Here is a 21,065-nt window from a genome sequence, read left to right as displayed (position 1 = left end):
CCCAGTTCTCCCCTCCTGACAATATTCAGCAAAGCCCTGATTTTTTGATGGTTCTAAAGATTATCTCTCAAGACGTACCTGTGGTGTGAGGTATGTTAAGAGTGTTTTTTACATCCCCCAATCAGCTCAGAAGTCCATCCTGGCCGCACAGATTTGAAATGGTAAATGTTAAACATGTTCATTATTTACGATCGGATCTCCTGTTGTGTGTGGGGGATCCTGAGGACGGCCGATGACGCAGTCACGTGGGAAAGAATGATAGCCAACAGTGAACCAAGCTGCCTGAAGAAGGAAGGACAACCACTGCCGTCATGGCGGCCGTGGCTAATGCATGAGCTAATGCTAAACAGGAAGCATAAAGTAGTTGTAAGATGAAGCTCAGAAATGGAGGACCAACTTGTTGGTTTGTGGCAACAACACAAGTTTATTTACCGTGTCTCCATGACTTCATCCATCCATCCTTCATGAATTTTCAGTACGAAGTAAAAACTAACATTTATAATTCTTCCTGCCCGTCGTCCCGCTATGTTTGTTTACACTAAAGTAACGCGTGATCACGAGAGAATTTTGCGAGATTTCTGTTTTGTTTTTTTTAGTCCGGACTCTTGTTGTTCATGAATGAATCTGTTAGTGTGTGGGGCGCTGTTTTGGTCAAGTCGTTGCTCTCCACACACTATAGGAACAACACTGTTATATTTAACTCATGTTGTTATGTTTGGGCTCTCTCACATTTTCAACATCTGTTAAGATTTGAAAAATCTTTTGGAGTGGGCCAGCCTTTGCATGAAGACATGGAAAGAGGACAGACTACACAAGAGGCAAAACTCACCGATACCATTCATGCAGAGGGAGACGAGACAAGAGGTGAGTCATCTTTGAGGAGGAAGGTCTGAGAAGTCTGGATTGAGACACCGACAGCCAAAGGGAGAGAGAGAGAGGTCCCAGGACGGTCCACCATGGTCCGGTGCAGAAAAGCCTCAGTACTGAAAAGAGAGGAGAGTGTCACGGATGTGTGTACGAGGCAATTAACCATTTCACAGTTGTAAACCTGAACATTCCCAGTTTATTGGCGCCTTCAAATGGAACTGAGCTTGTGTTTACAACATGGGAAGTTGTGTATGCGGTATGTTTGCGGTTCAAGTGGTTAAAGTCGTGAGAACGGCAATACTCACGTTACTGTTGCCGTCTAGAAGCCATAGAGGCTAACAATTTAGCAAGCTAACAAGCGGGTAACATAATGCAGTAAATCCAAAGGCATAATGACAGAGGAAAAAGATGAGGCAGTTGGGAATATGAACATTTTCCTCAGACAAAAAAACGTTACGAAGAAAAACAAAATTACAATATATTAACTTATTATACGCTAAAAAATTAACTTCCCTGGCCTCCGCCATTTCTCACAACATCAACAAACACGTCACAAGTCGTGAACTCTGAGCTTTCAGAAACTTTCCACTTACGAGGTCGTGAATACGACATGAGGGTGGCGTTCATATGGACTCATCTCGTGAACATGGTAAACACGACCCCATTTGAAGGCACCATATTTCCTGTTGCAGTGTATGTGAATAATATCAGCTGACAGGAAGTAAACATGGGCACAAGCTTCTACCTAGCAATGCAGTTCCGTTGAAGCAGTGTATAGGATTGAGGTCCCAAAAGCGGAACAGTTCAAAGAAAAAGGACTTTGATCAGGCTTACAATCAGACATGAGATGGCAGTGAAACAGGTCAAAACACAGGTACCAGATACAGACGGCTGGAAGAGAAGTGCACAACATGATGAACTGGCAAAGGGAAAGATCTGGTGAGCTGGTTATATACACTGAAGGATTCATGAGTTAATGAGAGGCAGGTGAGTCTGCAGGTGGGGATGATTTGGGAATGTGAACTGGGGCACGTTCAACCTGAAAACAGTGTGCAACAGTGTGCAACGTTTTGCTACGGTTTCCAGGTTAAACAACTTGTTTCCTCGAAACAGGGTTTGAAATACAAGGGAGCTACAGGGGAGCTACATGGACCTCAACTCCCCAGAAAGCTTGAGTACTGAAACACCCCCCAACCCTGAAAAATAATCTCCCCCGAAAGCCACGGTGCAATTCGAACGCTGTGTGGGAAAGTCCCGAGGGCATCTGGTAGACAAGTGGAGGTCTAGGAAGTGCTTCAGAAATGCATGATGGGCCTGGGTTAAGTGATGGCTGGAGGCGGGGGGGCTGACTGAGCAAAATAAAAACAACTGAGGCAGCAGTCGTGACGGAGAGGTATGCAGACGCCTCATGTTAGCTGTTGGACAACACACACAGAGAAGCAATCTTTTCACAACATTCTCATTTATTAACTCAAATTTTTCTGACATTTTAGGTGCTCAGAAAGCAAAATATTCCCCAACTTCATCAGCCGACCGGTAGCTGACACTTGGAGCATGGACGGTCCACATAAACAGATCATTTCTCCTGTTTTTTCCTTTCGCTGGTTCCTCTCTCTCTGCTGTTTATTCGACTGAAGTGACTCATCACTCGGCAGCGCTGGGACTCGTCTCCCAGCTCAGTGCGCTCTCATCGTTTCCCTGGCAAAAACTAAAATTAGGCGAGTTTTTTAGCGCCAGCAGAAAGTGTCTCTCCACAGTAAGCTTTTATTTTGAGAGGCATCCCTCCCATCTAATGTGCTGCAGGCATTCACACACACTTACATATGGGTACAAATGTGTACAGACAAACACCAGCAATCCCTACAGTGTCTGACTCAGTGTGTGTGTGTGTGTGTGAGCATGAGGCGGACATTTTTACAGCCTTTAGTCAGCTGGTAAATATTACATGACTACTGAGCCCATGTGATCGATGGTTTTCTGGGGCGGTTTCCTCATAAGCAACATTAATAACTTATTCAACCAGGAAGATTTGGACTACATATCAGCTGTTTTAATGCACAGATTGTGTTATAACTGCAACCAAAATGTTGTCTGATCTGTTGACATAGATAAATAGTTTTAAAAGTTGATTATTTGTTGAATATATTAAAGGTGCATCATGCCAATTACTAGTAATAATAAGCCAGTACGTTGCTGCAAGTCAAATCACAATAAGCTAACAGAAGAACTAACCACTGTAGGTTTAGATAAATTTAAAACCACACCATGTTTAAATACCGTCGAAGTAATTACAGTATTTGTAAGGTAGGCTTTTACACCGATTACCCTCACTGTTCAAGTAGACAAGCTTGTAAAGCTACCAAAAAGTAGCCTGCTGACGGCTTTGTCTGTCACGTGACACTCATGTTGTAGGTCGTAGTGGTCCATAAAGAGCCTCCTCTCAGATACTTTCAGCTGCCTTTATGGCAGTAGAAGAAGTATTCAGATCCTTTACTTGACTAAAAGTCACCATAACTAATAAGTAACTAATACCACACTGTAAAAATACTCCACTACAAGTAAAAGTCCAGCATTCAAAACCTTACTGAAGTAAAAGTTTGTAAGTATTATCTGTAGGGTTGTCAAAATTAACGCAATATTAACGCAAATTTATTTTAACGTCACTAATGTTTTTAAATTAAAGGTTTAAGAGGCAGAGTGTAGATACTGGTATCATATGAAACTAGAAAACTTAAAGAATCTATAGGTACCAACCATGTCATACTAGCTTGTCACGAAGGAGGCTAAATAGCGCTCCAAACTTGGAAAAAATGACATGAACATTTTCAAAGGGGTCCCTTGACCTCTGACCTCCAGATATGTGAATGTAAATGGGTTCTATGGGTACCCACGAGTCTCCCCTTTACAGACATGCCCACTTTATGATAATCACATGCAGTTTGGGGCAAGTCATAGTCAAGTCAGCACACTGACACACTGACAGCTGTTGTTGCCTGTTGGGCTACAGTTTGACATGTTATGATTGGAGCATATTGTTTTATGCTAAATGCACTTCTGTTTCCAAAAAAACAAGATGATGACGGCCAAAAATCAAGATGGCGACGGCAAAAAAACAATATGGCGTTGCCCCAAAACCAAGATGGTGACGGGCCAAAAACCAATATGGCGATGCCCAAAAACCAAGAAGGTCATGGCCAAAAAAAATTCAAGATGACGATAGCCAAAAACCGATATGGTGACGGCCAAAAACCAAGATGGCGACGGTCAAAAATCAAGATGGCGACGGCAAAAAAACAATATGGCGATTCCCAAAAATCAAGATGGTGACGGGCCAAAAACCAAGATGGCCATGGCCAAAAACCAAAATGGTGATGGCAAAAATTTAAGATGGCGACGGCCAAAAACCAAACATGGGGCTTCAAAACCGTAATCCACAAGCCAATGGGTGACGCCACGTTGACTATGTCCACTTCTTATATACAGTCTATGATCGTGGCTGTGACTTGAGTTTCTTTCATCAGTGTCTGAAACATGAATGTATATCGACTGCAGTACTGGACAGTAAAACTTCAGATCGCTAACACAAGAGTATTTTATTAGCATACTGTATCCCATGAGTCTTTTCCACTGGCACACTGTCAAAGCCTCATGGGAGTTTTACCTCAATGTGTTGGATTTCTACTGCCGGCGGCCATATGCTGAGTGTCTGGAGACAAAACAAACACATACTGTAAAAAATAAAATATATATTTTTAATGGAGAACTGGCGCATGATGGCATTTTGTTTAAAGAGTTGTGGGATGTAAATGTTGTTGTTTGAAGCGTCTCAGCTGCTCTCGGGTCAGTCTGACGCTCTTGTTTAATTTGTCTCCAGGTTTCAGGAGGCGGGAACGTGTCTGCAGGCGAGTGTGAGGCAGGAGCAAAAAAAAAAACACCTTTCTTCCTCGTCAAACAGTGACCTTTAAGGTGACGAGCGGCTGTGGCGGTATGATTTATACAGATGTGTGTGTGTGTGTGTGTGTGTGTGTGTGTGTGTGTGTGTGTGTGTGTGTGTGTGTGTGTGTGTGTGTGTCAAGGATAGTCAGGAGGTAGGGAGAAACATCTCTTTCACACATACAAGGGCTGGGTGTGTGTGGAGGAGTAAAGATGAGCGGCTGGTATCTTAGCAACAGCACGTTTAAGGAGGAGGGGAGAATGCGTCGGTGAAGGTGGATGGTGTACCAAACTACTGAGACTCTGCACACGCACACACACACACACACACACACATTCATTCATTCATGTCAAGACTCAACACTAATGGGGTAGTTTGTAGCCGGAGCCCCTGGACAGCAGACAAAAGGTTTTCTGTTTGAGCTCCATGTTGTTCAGGTCGGAGTCACAGAGAGTTGTTTCGTGTTTTCAGGACTTCTGCACCATTTTGAAAGCTGATTCTGATGTTCATTTTGGTCAAAAGCTACTGGAAATATTTCATATTCAGCCAACTTTTATGCCATAATATGTAAGTTCAAAACCCCCCTGAAACACTAAGTATGTTTGCATCCACCTGTTTTCCATGTGCATTTTCCATTTGTACGCGGAAAAATCTAAATATAAGTCTATTAAGTCTAATCTTAAGTTTATCTAATACGTTTTTAAGCTTGGCTAAGGTGGAAAATTTGCTAAATCGATAAAAAAGACATGGCTCACATACCCCCGCTCACTGCTTGACCCCTAGTAAAGTAGGGCCAAAGGTTTTGCCATTTTGGATCTAATGAAATTAGTCTATTGAGCACAATCTTGCTTGTTATTAGCTGACCTTCCTCAAGTCCAGGGTGCCTTGGGCATAATTTTGAGTTCACTTTCTTTGCAAAGGGAATATATGGTGTTTAAAGGACTAGTTCAACATTTTTGTATATACACACATTTGCTTTCTTGAGAAGAGTTAGTTGAGAAGAATGAATGTGAAGTATGAAGCTAGGGTCAGCAGATGATTAGCTTAGCTTAGCATAAAGACTGGAAGCAGAGGGGAATAGGTAGCTTTGTTTTGGCCAAAATGTTTATGTACACATTTAAAGCTCTTCTTGTTTGTTTAATTCATACAAATAACAACATTTAAAAACTAGGGCTGTCAACGCAAATTTGTTTTAATGCCTTTTTAAAGCTAAAGTGAAGACACTGACATCATATGAAACAAAAAAACCTAAGGAATCCATTGGTATACCAACCATGTCATACTAGCTTGACACTAAGAAGGCTAGATAACGCTCCAAACTTCCGCTTAATTTTGGCGAGGAAAAACTGGCATGGCCTTTTGTCTTAGCAAGGTGGAAAATTTCCTAAATCGATAAAAAAGACATGGCTCACATACCCTCGCTCACTGCTTGCCCCCTAGTAAAGTAGAGCCAAAGGTTTTGCCATTTTGGATCTAATGAAATTAGTCTATTGAGCACAATCTAGCTTGTTATTAGATCACTGTCCTCAAGTCCAGGGTGTCTTGGGAATACATGTTGGGCACCCTGGACTTCTTACCTCAAAAAGGAACAAATGATCATGTCTCCTTTAAAATGGGTCATGTAGTTGACATTAAAGGGAATTTCATGGCAACTGTAAAAGCTGCATCATTATTTCACCACAGGAGTATAGTCATAAATATTCAATATAGACATGGAAATCATAGAAAAATAGGTTCAGCTGTGTCTGAAATGAGAGAGAGGAATCCTGTATGTACTTTATATTGCATGGGTAATCACATTGTATGTTCTCTGGTTGCTTTTGGTCTGCTGGAATTTCTTTTAAATGACTTCTCTTAGTTCAGCATTTCTCGCTTGATCGATACCAAACAGTTTTACTCACTATGCAAAATGGCCCCATTTTGTTATAATGTTTATTATATTACTAAAGTATAATTACTGATGCATTAATGAGTTCATCACTTTAATGTTGCAGCTGGTAAATGTGGAGCTCATTTAAATTACTTTATATACTGCTGGGTAGCTTCATCTATAATAATAAGACATCATTTATTTGTTGATTTATAGTTTGCATTTATAATCTGAATTTGCAAATTAACTAAAGCTGTCAAATAAATGTAGAGGAGTAAAAAGTACAATATTTGTCGCTGAAATGTAGTGGAGTAGAAGTATAAAGTAGCATAAAATGGAAATACTCAAGTAAAGTACCTCAAAATTGTGCTTTAGTACAATACTTGAGGACTTTCCACCACTGGTCTGGTGTACACTGTTAACATAGACTCGCTGTCACTGCTATTAATCACTACCCTAACTTTACATTGTACATTTTTTTCATATCATTTTTCTATTTTCATTAATAAATACGGCAGCAACAAAGTCAGTGCTTTAATAAAAAACTGAAACACTTTTAACCTATCATACTGTATGTCATGATAATACCTTTTCACCTTGTATAAAATGTATAATATACTGACTAGTAAATGTTACCATTTACTCTTATTGAATGTAATTTGCTTCATTCTAAGTTTCAATCAAAGATATAAGATATAAGTGGAAAAAACTGTTCACAAAACATAATAGACATGACCTCTGACTATCAATTTAGCCACAAATTCACAGACTGATATGGTCCAGCCATAGACTCGGTTTGACCGAGTCTTGTTTAGTTTCATGTGATGTCAGTATCTAGCTAGTATTTAGCTTTAAAATGGCATTAAAACGAATTTGCGTTGACAGCCCAAGTTTTTAGATTGTGTTATTTGTACGAATTAAACAAACAAGATGAGCTTTAGATGTGTATGTAGACATTTTGGCCAGAACAGAGCTACCTATTCCCCTCTGCTTCCAGTCTTTATGCTAAGCTAAGCTAATCACCTGCTGACTCTAGCTTCATACTTCACATTCATTCTTCTCTACTAACTCTAGTCAAGAAAGCAAATGTGTGTATATCCAAAACAAATGTTGAACTAGTCATTTAAACACAATGAATTCCCTTTGCAAAGAAAGTGAACTCTTCCAGGCGATGAACAACACTGACTGGATATCAGTCCGTCTTTGGTTGCCGGATCACACAGAGAGAAGAAGGCTCCAGCTGCTATTTAAAATTGAGTCCGACATCTTTTTTCTTTTTCTAAACTGCCTTCCCCCCGTTGTCGTCCTCGTTTTGTGTCTCCCCCTCAACTTCTATCAAATCTAAATCTGTACTTTTTGGCCCGTCTTGTTTTGATGATGCCTCTTCACCTCTCTCGGGCTGTCTGTCTCACTTTCTCCATCTCACACCGTCACACTCACACTTCTGAGAGGTGTTTCTCTCTTCCAGGGTGTGAATGGGATTGGCTTCACTGGGGACCAGAAAAGATGCATGGATGGATGAACTGAGAGATGATGGGGGGAGGAGAGGGATGGAGATGGAGGTAAAGAGAGAGAGAGAGAGAGAGAGAGAGAGAGAGAGAGAGAGAGAGAGAGAAGGGCTTTTGTGACTCGGATCTGACCTGATTCTGATTCACAAATAAACCCCTTTTCTGTTAGTAAACATGATGAGGTATTTTGTGGGCGGAGCGTTAAGTGGAGGTAGAAAAATTCTTCTGAACACGTTAGTTAACGCTGGCTAGCAAGTAATGTTGGCTTGTTTTTTTAACAATGGCTGAAGAAAATACTAATTTCTCTCAATATGTTCAGTCACTCACTCTCCAGGATCACGAGTGTTAGTTGAGTTGAAATAGTTAGCTAAGAGTAGCTAATGGATAAACTGTTGAAATAGTTAGCAGAAAGTTAACATTAACCAATGAGACCAGATTAGTTAGTTTAGTAGGTTGTAACGTTATCCAGCAGTCACGTGTTGCATTAGCAGGTTATTATCCAGGATCCAGGAAAATGGCACTTGACCTTGGTAGCATGCTATCAGAGGTCGGAGTGGTGTGTTTTTTAAAGTCAGTTGGTGTCTTTACTCTCTTCCTCCACCTCCTGGTGCAGAAACATGTGCGATGGAGGTGAAGGCAAACTTTGCAGTAGATAAACCTGCACTTCCATGTGCGTGTCTTTAAAGACTGAGGTACTGATTTACTAAATATAAAAGCAAGAATAGAAGCTCCTTCTATGTAAGACACTGAGCTTCTCTACACCATGAGAAATACTGGATGTGCACATTTTCTCGCTGGAAGATATTCTGTGATGTAAAATCAGTTTTTATTCGCGGGAAGAAAATTGAAGTCTGAGGAATCGTGGAGCAGGGATGGCGAGGAAAGGGATGCTGAGGGAGATGGCAGGCTGAAGGACAGAGTGTCAGTTAAAAGATATATCAAAGTGAGGTGGGAAGGTGAGGAGGGAAGATGAGAAGCAGATGTGTTCAGAGAGGAAGAAGGTCTTTGGCACTGAGCAATAGCCTCCTCCCACTGGGTGTCATTACAGCCTCAGAGCCTCTGATCAGTGGCTTTAAAGACTCCACAGGGCCACACAGCGCTAAGCCGGACATGATCACAGCACAATGACATGACTCATTCCAGCGACTCCCTGCCTACGACCTCCGACCTTCACTTCTGTGACATTTTTTGTCTGTTGATGATTTTAACGAGGACACAGAAGCAGAACAGAGGAATGTGTCAGCGTGCAAACATTTGCTAATTAGCACTAAACACAATGTGGAGCTGAGGGTTATGGGAATGTCAGACATAATCTAAAGTAGGGGACAAACTGAAATTACCTGTACAAACTTTCATGTCAATCCATCCAATAGTTGTAAAGACACAACACTAAAACTAAAACCCAAACGTGTCAAACTACTGGTGGTGCTGCAGGAGAAGTCAGGGTATTAACCGAAGTCAGTCGGATTCATCCTCTGATTAAAAGGAAATATTCAGCGATCCACGGCTGTCCTGAATACCATTTTTTGGGCTTCGAAGCTTCGGTGAGAAATATTCAAAGATATTCGAAGCTTCGGGACAGCGCCGCTGCGGCACTACTGTAGACACACGCACCTCTACAAATAATTAATAGCGATATCTGTCTGAGAATAACTAATAATATAAATAATGTTGTGGGATTATTCCTTATTTCTTTCTTTCCTTCATTATTTATTTCGAAAACATAAAAACAAAGCATTTAAATACTGATTTGGAGGTTGGTTACCATGGTAATGGTCGAAGCTTCGAAGCATTCAGTAGCACAAAGTCTAACCCCATAGCGCAAAGACTAACCCAGTAGCGCAAAGACTAACCCAGTAGCGCAAAGACTAACCCAGTAGCACAAAGACTAACCCAGTAGCACAAAGACTAACCCAGTAGCTCAAAGACTAACCCAGTAGCTCAAAGACTAACCCAGTAGCTCAAAGACTAACCCAGTAGCTCAAAGACTAACCCAGTAGCATAAAGACTAACCCAGTCGTACAAAGACTAACCCAGTAGTGCAAAGACTAACCCAGTAGCATAAAGACTAACCCAGTCGTACAAAGACTAACCCAGTAGCGCAAAGACTAACCCAGTAGCACAAAGACTAACCCAGTAGCTCAAAGACTAACCCAGTAGCTCAAAGACTAACCCAGTAGCATAAAGACTAACCCAGTCGTACAAAGACTAACCCAGTAGTGCAAAGACTAACCCAGTAGCACAAAGACTAACCCAGTAGCTCAAAGACTAACCCAGTAGTCTGAAAACACCCATGGGCACCTAATTTCACAGTGGTAGAAGGGCTTGCTTTCCATAGTCTTTGTGCCTTAACCCAACTGAATCTTCGTGTTGTCAGATTAGAAAACGCTTTAATGTTTTGCCACAGTGATTTTTAACAGATTTGGAAGGCGTCAGAACAGAAAGTGGGTCGTTCTGGGAGGTATTTTGTCATTTAATTCGAAGGATTTATAGGCTGTCACACTGAAAGTAATCCAGGCACCAATTGGTAAATCAAATTAGAAGTATATATAAACACATTTTGCAGAAGTAGGGCTGATGTATAAATTGAAAGAGAGTGCGAGCTGGTGTTTTTTTCCTCCCTTTGCTCACACACCATTAAATGGTTATAGTCTGTCTTGTTAACTATACATATGAGGGGAAAATGTGGCAGAGTAAACAACAATGCAGCGGCACAGCATGCCTCGTTACATCTCATCTACCCTGTGTGTGCGTTTCTATAGCCGGGTATATGTGTGTGGGTGTCAGAGCGAGGATGAGAGGAGGTGGCAGGCGCTGGCGCTGGCTGGATCCGGGGCTCGATCTGCAACACAATCTGTCTGCTCACACAACACACACTCTCTATAATTGGACTCAGAGGAGCACGGAGATCCGCCCGCAGGCTTGGGATTATGCTGATATATGGCATATATATTGCCATGCTAACATTCCTATCTCATATCTGGCTCTATTGTTAGCCTGCAGTTAGTACACCGGCAAAGTATAGAGCAGAAAGAGAGCTGGAAAAAGGTAACCGAGCCGTCAGGGCCAACTGTCATGTCAGAGGCAATCTGCGATGTCTTGACACCAATCGGCTTCTAGCTTGTTGCGTTTCATCTCCGGAAACATTTTTTCACTCCTCTAGGGCGTAACACACACACATACACACACACACATACATACACAGACAATCACAGACACACACTTAAAAGGCTTTTTTTACAACTCATTTATCACAGACAATTGATTTGGATTATCCATCATCTTAACTCAGAATCAAAACAGCATTTAGGCAACACTCCCATCAGCTCTCAGGGTGTGGAGGGCCGCAGAGTCTCAGAAGTGCCAATGAATCAGAAGTAGTTCAGTTTATAAGTAAACAATAGAGTGAACTGAATGATTAAAATGGACTGAGAGACAAAAGAAAAATACGACTGTTCTTTGACTTCAGTTTTAGAATTAATATCTTCGTTATGAGATCACTTTTAAAGCTCCACACAGTACGGCTCCTTATGAATCGTTGTGTTTTCGTTACTTTAGAATAAAGCCCGTTCATACGAAAAGGTGTATAAATGCCATGATAACGCGCAAGACATTTAGCGTGCAATAAGAACACCTTTCTTGATTTCCACGTGTCATTTGTGTATCCTGTATGGACTGCATTGTAAGCGCTTCCACGTAAAAATTAACGCAATTTACGATTGTGTTGGAAAAATACAAACGTGCACATTCCTCAGGTCATGACAGGTGACACTCATTGCCCTTAAGGCCTATTTCTGTTTCGGTGTCGGTCACCTAGTCAACGAACTTGTAGCGCCTATTTGAGGACAAGTAACCCTAAAAAGGACAGAAGTGTCAGTCAGACAGACAATTTGAGATATACGACTGTGAGCCTGCACGCAAGGGTATAAATGCCACGAAACGGAGAGCTTCAGGGCTCTCAGCCCTGAACATTTATGTTGATGGTTGTTTGCCCACTTGCAAGTGTTTATTAAACCTTTAAAAGATTTTCTCTTGATTTTCGAGTCCTTCTTTACACAAATTGCCTCCACAACGATTCTTAGGTTTTTTCTTCCTATAGTGTGTGGAGAGCAACGATTTTGCCAAAACAGTACCAAGACACTAACAGATTCATTAATGAAAAACAAGAGTCCCGACTAAAAAAACAATCTCTCGCGACCAAACGCGACTTTAGTGAAAACAAACATGGCAGACGACGGGCAGGAAGAATTAGCGCTGTTAGTTTTTGCACTACTTTGTAGGCCTACTGGAAATTCACAAAGAAAATAAAAATAATGGATGAAGTCATAGAGACATGTTTCGCAATTTGCATTAGCTCAGGCATTAGCTGCGGCCACCATGATGGCAGTGGCTGTCCTTCCTTCTTCAGTCAGCTTGGTTATCAATTGGCTATCGTTCTTTCCCACGTGACTGCGTCATCGTCCATCTTCGGGGTTCCTCACACACAACAGAATATCCAATCGTAAATATTGAACATGTTTAATATTCACGATATGAAATCGGTGCGTCCAGGATGGACTTCAGAGCCGATCAGGGGATGTAAAAAACACTCTTGACATCTCTCACACCACTGGAACATCTGGAAAGATAATGTTTAGTTGACCGTTGTCGAGAGGGAGGAATCGGGCCCAAAATCAGCTTAATTCTTGTGTAGTGTGTGCTCCATATTAACCTAAGTGGTTTTATTGCCTGAACTTAACTGCGGACGTTTGCGTGGCGTACAAATGACACGCGAAAAGGCTGAAATGCATGCTCAAGACATGCAGAATGTCTGTGTAATGTGCTATTTCTACGCCTTCCCGTGAGACCGGGTTGCAGAATGAGCCGTTTATATCTACAAAGGGAGCGGGTCCTCTTCATGGAGCTGACCCCCATGTTTCTACAGTAGCCCAGAACAGACAAACCAAACACTCTAAATATGGCAAATAATGTTTTCACGTTGGCCACCATAGTTCTCCTACATGCTCAGCACACAGGAGAAGTTTCTTTAAATTATGTGAATTAAAATGAAACACTGTAAACGGTGAAATCTTAAAACTTGAGCCAAAACAGTTGATCAACAAGTCCCAAATCCTAATTTCCATGAAGTCCCAAGTCTAATAAACAACAGACATTTTGATTATAAATATTTAATTCTGCAACCAAAATTATCCAAATATCATCTACTGTAATTATCTAGTCTATTCTACTCAACACACCTGATATATTATGAACAAATGAGCCTCTGTGTCCTTGTCTAATCCGTTTGACGTGATGCTAATGTCTGAATGGATTCATACGATGAGCGCCGCAGATCACGACACAAACCGAAGCCACCAGGTGTTTGATGTCTGAGCCGCTCGCTCTCCAACACGTCCGGCCTTTCACTTCAAATTCAACTCATGTGGATGTCCGTTAATTTGAGTGTGAATTGGAGGCGGGGGTGTGTGTGTGTTGTGCTCAGCATTCAGTCTTTGTTATGGGATGCAAAGTGTTGCCATAGAAGAGAGCACAATTCATTTGAGCTCATTATGTGGCTGAGGTAGGCTGGCTCTCTTCTCATTACCTCCATCTGTTATTGGTCTTAGATGAAGGTAATGAGAGGAGAGTTTCTCCTCTATGGAGCTCTTTAAAACCTGGAGGGGTGGGGGGGAAGATGGGCTCTGCAAACAAAAGGCTTACCGTGGGACCAAACTTAAATGATGTAGATTCAGTTCATAATAATATTACAAAAATGAAGAGCTGATGCGTTGTCCCTAATTCAAGAAAATTTTGTAAAAATCCAGTAAAGCTTCATAGAATAAAAGTATTTCTCCTTATATGGTTGAGCTGGGTTGAAGTATTTTGCATTTCTCTCTCCATTTTATTATTCAGAGTAATTTTTATACCTCATTAACTGGCCAAACGTCAACAACCAGTTCAACGTATCCTCTATACAACGGTTCGTATGATATCTTACGAAAAATGATTCCTTATTTTTTGTGCGTTCTCCAACGAATGTCCAGCAACACATGACGCATGTGTCAATTTCCACTCATGCATACATGCATACAGTTTTGATTAGGTTTGGGCAACAAAACTACTTAGTTAGGTTTAGAAAAAGGTTGTGGTTTGGGTTAAAAGTTCTACGTAAGTGGAGTAACTTAATACAGAAGTCACGTGACAAAAACTACTTAGTTAGGTTTAGGAAAAGGTCGCGGTATGGGTTAAAATAACTCCGGCAGTGGCGTAACTTAAGTTACGTGACAAATACATCAACGTTGACTCTTGGTTTGACACGAGTTACGAGCACGTCTCCTGGGCGGAAGTCCACCGTGACCTCCTCCCAACATGGCGTTTGTCGCTCTTTCCTGGTTCATAATTATGTTGATTACATACAAATTGATTTCATGGGAAATATACAAATTACAGTGTATTCATTTTCGTAGGAATAGCTACGAACGGTGTATGAGACCAGTCTGACCAGTTTAGTATTATTTTTTCTACAACGCCACTACATTTTCAGAGCACTTTATAGTTTAAAAGCCTCGGTATTTAACGCCCTGGGAATGAGAACGGGCTGGTCAGTTTATGCCAGTTTATGGTGAGCGAGAACGGAGGTGGACAGGTCAACAACTTTCAACCAGGTGACCGGTGGTTGTGACACATGAAAAGCCTGAAATGCGTTATCATGACACGTGGAATGCCCTTAAAATGCCGTGGTATTTATACGCCTTCCCATGAGATCAGGTTAGCTCACTTGGGGCTTCAAACTCATACATCATTCTGCACAGTGAAGCCCATATTCAAGTGATGCAACTTTGAGTAAAGGGTTGGATTATATATGCCACCACTGACAACAATTTAATATATTTCCAGAACACCTGCAGTGGAGTTTTCAGACATTTTTCAGGGATCTAAAAATTTGTATTCGTAGTCTGTCTGTCAGAATCAAAGCGAGAGAGGGGCTTCTAACTATGTTAAATCACACCGGGAGAAATCTATCTGAGAAGACACACGGAGACCAATTTCTACTTCCACAGGGGGGTTAAGGAAAAGAACCAGAATGCAATGCGGCTGCAGTCAGGATCTGTTGTTGATAATGTGTGAAATACAATGACCTCCTCCAGGGACATTTGGGAACAAAAAGGACCTTTAACAGCAGCCTCAGACTTATTTCCACCGTCTCCACCTCGATGTGAAGCTCAACTGTGATCGGATTGACTATAATGGATCCTGTCGATTGAAGCAATTTATCTAATGATGTAGAAGCAGATGAGGCAGATTGAGGGGAATTAAAGATGACATATTACGCTTATTTCCAGGTGCATACTTGTATTTTTTGTTTCTACTAGAACATGTTTACATGCAAAGCCCAGTCTGCTCTGATTGGTCAACCGAACCAAACTTTTCGGACTCTGCTTCAGCTCCGATCTAACTAGCTTTGTTTGAGGGCGTGGCTAAACAGCCGATGGGCAAAGTGTGATACTTGGTGACATCCAACATAGTCTCACGGCAGTTCGTGAAATAGTCACGATATTTAATCTATTTGATTTGTGTCTACGGAAACAAATTTCCCTTTCTTTTTTTTTCGTGACGCTCAGCACACAGCACATGCTTTTTCCTACGAATGTCCAGCAACACGGGACGCGTCTGTCAGTTTCCGCTCCAGTCTTTTCAAAATAAAACTACTTAATTAGGTTTAGGAATAGATCAACTTGGTTAGGCTTATGCAACAAAACTACTAGGTTACGTTAGTGTTAAAATAACAGCAGAAGTGACGTAACTTAGGTACGGAGGTTACGTGACAAAAACTACTAGGTTAGGTTTAGGAAAAGATCGCGGTTTAGGTTTAAATAACACCGGAAGTGGCGTAACTTAGGTACGGAGGTTACGTGACAAAAACTACTTAGTTAGGAAAAGATCGCAATTTGGGTTAAAATGGGGGGACAAAAAAACATGCCTGTGATCTTCTGACATCTGATATAATCAGCTTGAACACACCTTGGATATCATCAAAAGTCATAAAATCAGTTTTTTGCAACATTTTGGAATATTTAGCACCTATCTGACGGCTATTTTGAAAAAGGGCAGGCACGGCCCCCAGGGGCCACATTTTGCAGCGCCACGATATCTATATTTTTTCATAAAATATAAATCTACATCTGTGCCAAATGTGTTGTGTTTATGCAAAATGCACAATAATGTTATGAATATTTCAGCTTAGCCGCTCCACTAAGAGTAACTCCCTTTGGCATGGGCTTTATAACTTTGCAGATCTTTTACATGCACAAAAAAAATAAAATATAAAACACACTAAGGCAAAGGGAAAAAGCATAATAGGTCCACTTTAAATAAAAACACTAACTTTGAAAGCTAATTGGAAACAGCTGCTTTGATATTCCTGACTGGGGAGCGGCCCAGCATGTAACAATGATTTAGAGTTGATTTACTCTTTAATGAGGATGCCACTGTGAGAGTTGTGGGTTTTGTGTCGGTGCGTTTACGCGTGAAGATCAATTTAGGTGCCTGAGAGACTTGATGACCAGCCAGTCGATAGCTGCTGGACCAGGAGCTGAGGCTCAGCAGCTTTAGATGCTCCTGTCAGCTCAGATCAGGGTGATGGAGCAGAATGTAGGCAAACAGGCCAACAATGTGCCACAAGGGTTACTGCAGTATCAGGAAAACCAATATCTGTCTTTGCCCAGGCTCAGCTCGAGGGATATATGGCTGGTCTCCTGGGAGACTCTTCTTACTGCTCTGTGTTTGGGTGATCTTGAAGTTGTGCTCTGCTACGGGTTGGAAAAAAAAAAAAGAGAGATCCCACTGTGTTAAAAAAATATTCAACTCCACAAGAGTCTACAGCTACTTTCCTTAAAGTAAAGTCAATTTTATATATACAGCCCAAAATCACAAATTCGCCTCAAAGGGCCTGTCATGGTGAAGTAAGTGTAAAAACCGTCCAGAGGGGGGTGTCGGGGTGAAGTTGAGTTCTTACTTCTGTGAGCAGGACGTCTTAATTTCCCAAAATCTGTGTTTCTTCAATCTCCTTGCACACTAAATGTGACGGACTAAAGGCTGAACTACACTAAAAGACTTTTCAAAGACTTCACACATAACAGCATGTTGTGTTCAATTTAACAGTTTTGTTCCTATAGTGTGTGGAGAGCAACGATTTCACCAAAACAGTCAAAACAACACACACTAACAGATTCATTCATGAACAACAAGAGTCCGACTAAAAAAACAGGAATCTCGCAAAATCTCTCGCGATCAAACGTGACTTTGTGTAAACAATTAAATTGTTAAGACATTCAAATTTATTCCAATTGTTTAGCAGACCCCGAATGTTTTCTGTTTGTTTGTATTTATTTTGTTTTTATTCATCTTTTCCTTTCATTACAGTTCATTTGTTGTATAATTTATAATTTATTTTTTATATTATTTTTATACAGTAAGGTATTTTTGCAGAACTGTAATGAAGCATCTGAACATGCAAAAAAAAAATTGTGTAAAACAAACATGGTGGATGACGGGCAGAAAGAATTAGTAATAAATTTACAAATAAAAAAGAAAAATAATGGTTGAAGTCATGGGGACACGTTAAATAACGTGTTGTTGCCACAAATTAACAAGTTGGTCCTCCATTTCTGAGCTCCATCTTACTACTACTTTATGCTTCACGTTTTGCATTAGCTCATGCATTAGCCGCGGTTGCCATGACTACAGCGGTGGTTGTCCTTCCTTCTTCAGTCAGTTTTGTTCCTTTGTTATGGGTTATTGGAAATCAATTAATGACACAAAACAATGATATTGTCCAGAAACCCTCACAGGTACTGCATTTAGCATATAAAATATATGCTCAAATCATAACATGGCAAACTGCAGCCCAACAGACAACAACAGCTGTCAGTGTGTCAGTGTGCTGACTTGACTATGACTTGCCCCAAACTGCATGTGATGATCATAAAGTGGGCATGTCTGTAAAGGGGAGACTCGTGGGTACCCATAGAACCCATTTACATTCACATATCTGGAGGTCAGAGGTCAAGGGACCCCTTTGAAAATGGCCATGCCAGTTTTTCCTCGCCAAAATTCAGCGTAACTTTGGAGCGTTATTTATCCTCCTTCACGACTAGCTAGTATAACATGGTTGGTACCAATGGATTCTTTAGGTTTTCTAGTTTCATATGATGCCAGTATCTTTCCGGATATCCGCTGGCTACACCGGAACCCCAGAAATATATCCCCTTGCCCCCAAAAATTACAGTCACAACATGGATTTTACTTGTTGGTCCAAATCAGCCTCATAAAAAGAAAGAAACTATTCCTTGTCAGACTGAGTTTTTCCAATCACGGCCGTATTGAGCGGTATTTATCTAATCTGCATTGTTCTTCTTCTTGTACCATTCTGGCAAAGTTAAACAGCCCACAGATGCACCGTGTGTTGTGTGGAGTTAGAGACGATCTGTCTTTGTTATCATTAATTCACATGGTAACGTGTTGGCAGCGAGCCAGCCAATCAGAGAGCCCCTGGAGAGCAGCGTGGGAGCCATGTCTTTACTCAATAACAGCAGAGACGGGCACACTCCACTGACCTTGAGAAAACCTGTGAAATTTTCTCCGCTTCTTCTTCTTCTTCTTCTTCTTCTTCTCTTGTATCCGTGTGGTTCTCTGCACATTCTCATGCGGATCAAAAGACATCCAAGAGATTTTACTTTCCACTGATTTGCTTTCATTTAAAACAGCCGGAGTGTCCTGACATTCTCTCTACAGGAATCTAGTTTAGATATCACAAAAAATTAAAAAAAAACGTAAAAGTGAAAGTGCTATAAATTTGGCAAATAACTGCATTAGTCAGCAGGGAACTGATCATTCACTAAAATCACTTTCCCCCAAACAGTGATTGTCCAATCAGGACAGGTTTGTTCAGGATTGGGTCTCTCAACCTGCTGTTTGACCTTTCTAAAACCAAATATACAAGAACTAAAGTGTCAGGCTAAGCCCTGGGACACGCGTGGCTGCTGCTGCTGTCAGCCCTTTCTTTCGACATAGAGTTTGCCTTTAAATGGCCATTTCATTTCATTATAAATATCATTTATATTTATTTTTAGACAGAGAAAGGTTAAGAAACGTGTGGTAATTTGTAAATAATAGTAATAATCCACAATTAAAACTCCGTACTATATTCATTCATGGAGCTCCCCAAGTCACTGCATGTTCTACAACACTGTCCGGCACATATTTCAGAATAAAAGCCTTGTGTTAACAAATGAAGGAATTCTGTCCTTAGAAAAAACGCTTGAGGGCTTTTATTTTGAAATGAAAGCAGTAAGTGTTGATTTAAAAATAAGTCTTTACTTTTTTTCATCTCCATGACATATTCTACAGATAAGACATCGAAACTGTATTAAAGTCTTGCTGGTATGTCAATATACCGTCAAAAAATCACCTTCACTGTCTGTGACATATTCTACAGATGTCTAGACATGGAAAGTGTACTAATTTTGCTGATATGATGTTAATATACTGTCAATAGATCACTTTCCCTTTCTGTTGTTGCTGTGAGACGCGCGTCTCACACGGGCAGTGTGGCTGCTCTAAACTGTTAACACGGACGCCGAAATAAAAAACAACAGGTAACGCAGCCGCCACGCGTTCCTGATGTTCCATGTGTGTCCACGGCTTAACTAGCTAACCACACTTCAAGCACAATAATCAACGTATCGTCACACAACGGTTCGTATGATAGTTTACGAAAAGTTATTTTGGTATTTTTCTTGCATTTTCCTAAAAATGTCGAGCAACACGGTCGATCAGTGTCTGCGTAAAAACATCAGAGTCTCTCTCTAGAGCCAGAGTTAGGTTGTCCGTTCTACTGTAGAAACATGGCGGAGCAACATAGCGGACTCCGTGAAGAGGACCCGCTCCCTATGTAGATATGAAGGTCTCATTATAAGCTAACGAAAAAACAACGATTCTTCAGGTGATTATACACTAATAAACATATTTCTGAATATTATATTCCATATCTGCTAATAGATCCCGTAATGGTACACATTGCTCCTTCTTTAAAAGGCATAGCAACAGTAATTAAGTGGAGGTGGTGGTGGTGGGGCGTAGCGAAGCATCAATTGATGTACTGGAAATCCATCTCATTAGCTTGGACTCAATAATCTTTTCACTGATTAAACAGTAATTGTCAACAAATTGACACAAATGTGATGAAGTGTGACGTATTTTTTGCTCTGTGGTATTGAGTTTTTTTAAACGGAGAGAGATGTGTGTTTACAGAAACAGCCGTCCTGTTTGTGGATGTTCATCATCACTTGCAGCTGGTGGCAATAATTCACACAAGTTCCTCGGAGACGGCTGACTGTTAAATGTGTTGGGGCATATTGTCTCTCACCCAGGGGACAAAAACATCCTCGTCTGTTTCCAGTTACTGTTTGTGGATTTAAAGGACAATTGCAGAGGGATTTGAAGTCACACCGCCACATTTTAAAACGATTTTCATTTAATGGTGCAGATCAGTCACTCCCATTCATAATAAACAACTCTTCTATTCATATTTATTTAAACAGCTATTTGTTTTTATGTCCTGAATTAATTTTACTTATTTAATCTAGTCTATGTTGTGTTGCTGTATTATAAAATGGGTAGCTCTAATCAAGCAATCTGACGGGTTCCTGGCAGTGATGTAATATCTACATACCACTGCTTTGACGTCTAATTTTCACTTTAGAGTATCACAAGGATCCATGTACGTTCAGGCAGCTCTGCTTTTTCGTTTGAAGCCAAAAACGGAAAAGCAGAGTCGTTTTCTGTTTTTGGTTTCTGAATCAAAAAACGAAAAACGACAAAACCAAATACAAAAAAACAATCAAAT

General features: G+C 40.8%; 1 long non-coding RNA gene across 1 annotated transcript in view; it reads right to left on the bottom strand.

Moving 5' to 3' along the window:
• Positions 1 to 19,584, bottom strand: part of LOC141783038 (uncharacterized) — a 42,311-nt gene extending 22,727 nt beyond the window's left edge. Inside the window, exons 1-2 of the long non-coding RNA XR_012597199.1 lie at positions 18,775 to 19,584; positions 830 to 983 (exon numbers count right to left, since the gene is read on the bottom strand). This is a non-coding gene — a long non-coding RNA (uncharacterized LOC141783038). The remainder of the gene's footprint in view (positions 1 to 829; positions 984 to 18,774) is intronic.
• Positions 19,585 to 21,065: the final 1,481 nt, after the last annotated feature.

The sequence above is a fragment of the Sebastes fasciatus genome, chromosome 2 (genome assembly GCF_043250625.1).
Source record: "Sebastes fasciatus isolate fSebFas1 chromosome 2, fSebFas1.pri, whole genome shotgun sequence".
Taxonomy (NCBI): domain Eukaryota; kingdom Metazoa; phylum Chordata; class Actinopteri; order Perciformes; family Sebastidae; genus Sebastes; species Sebastes fasciatus.
The sequence above is the reverse complement of the archived record's forward strand: the minus strand, read 5'-3'. Positions and strand labels throughout refer to the sequence as shown.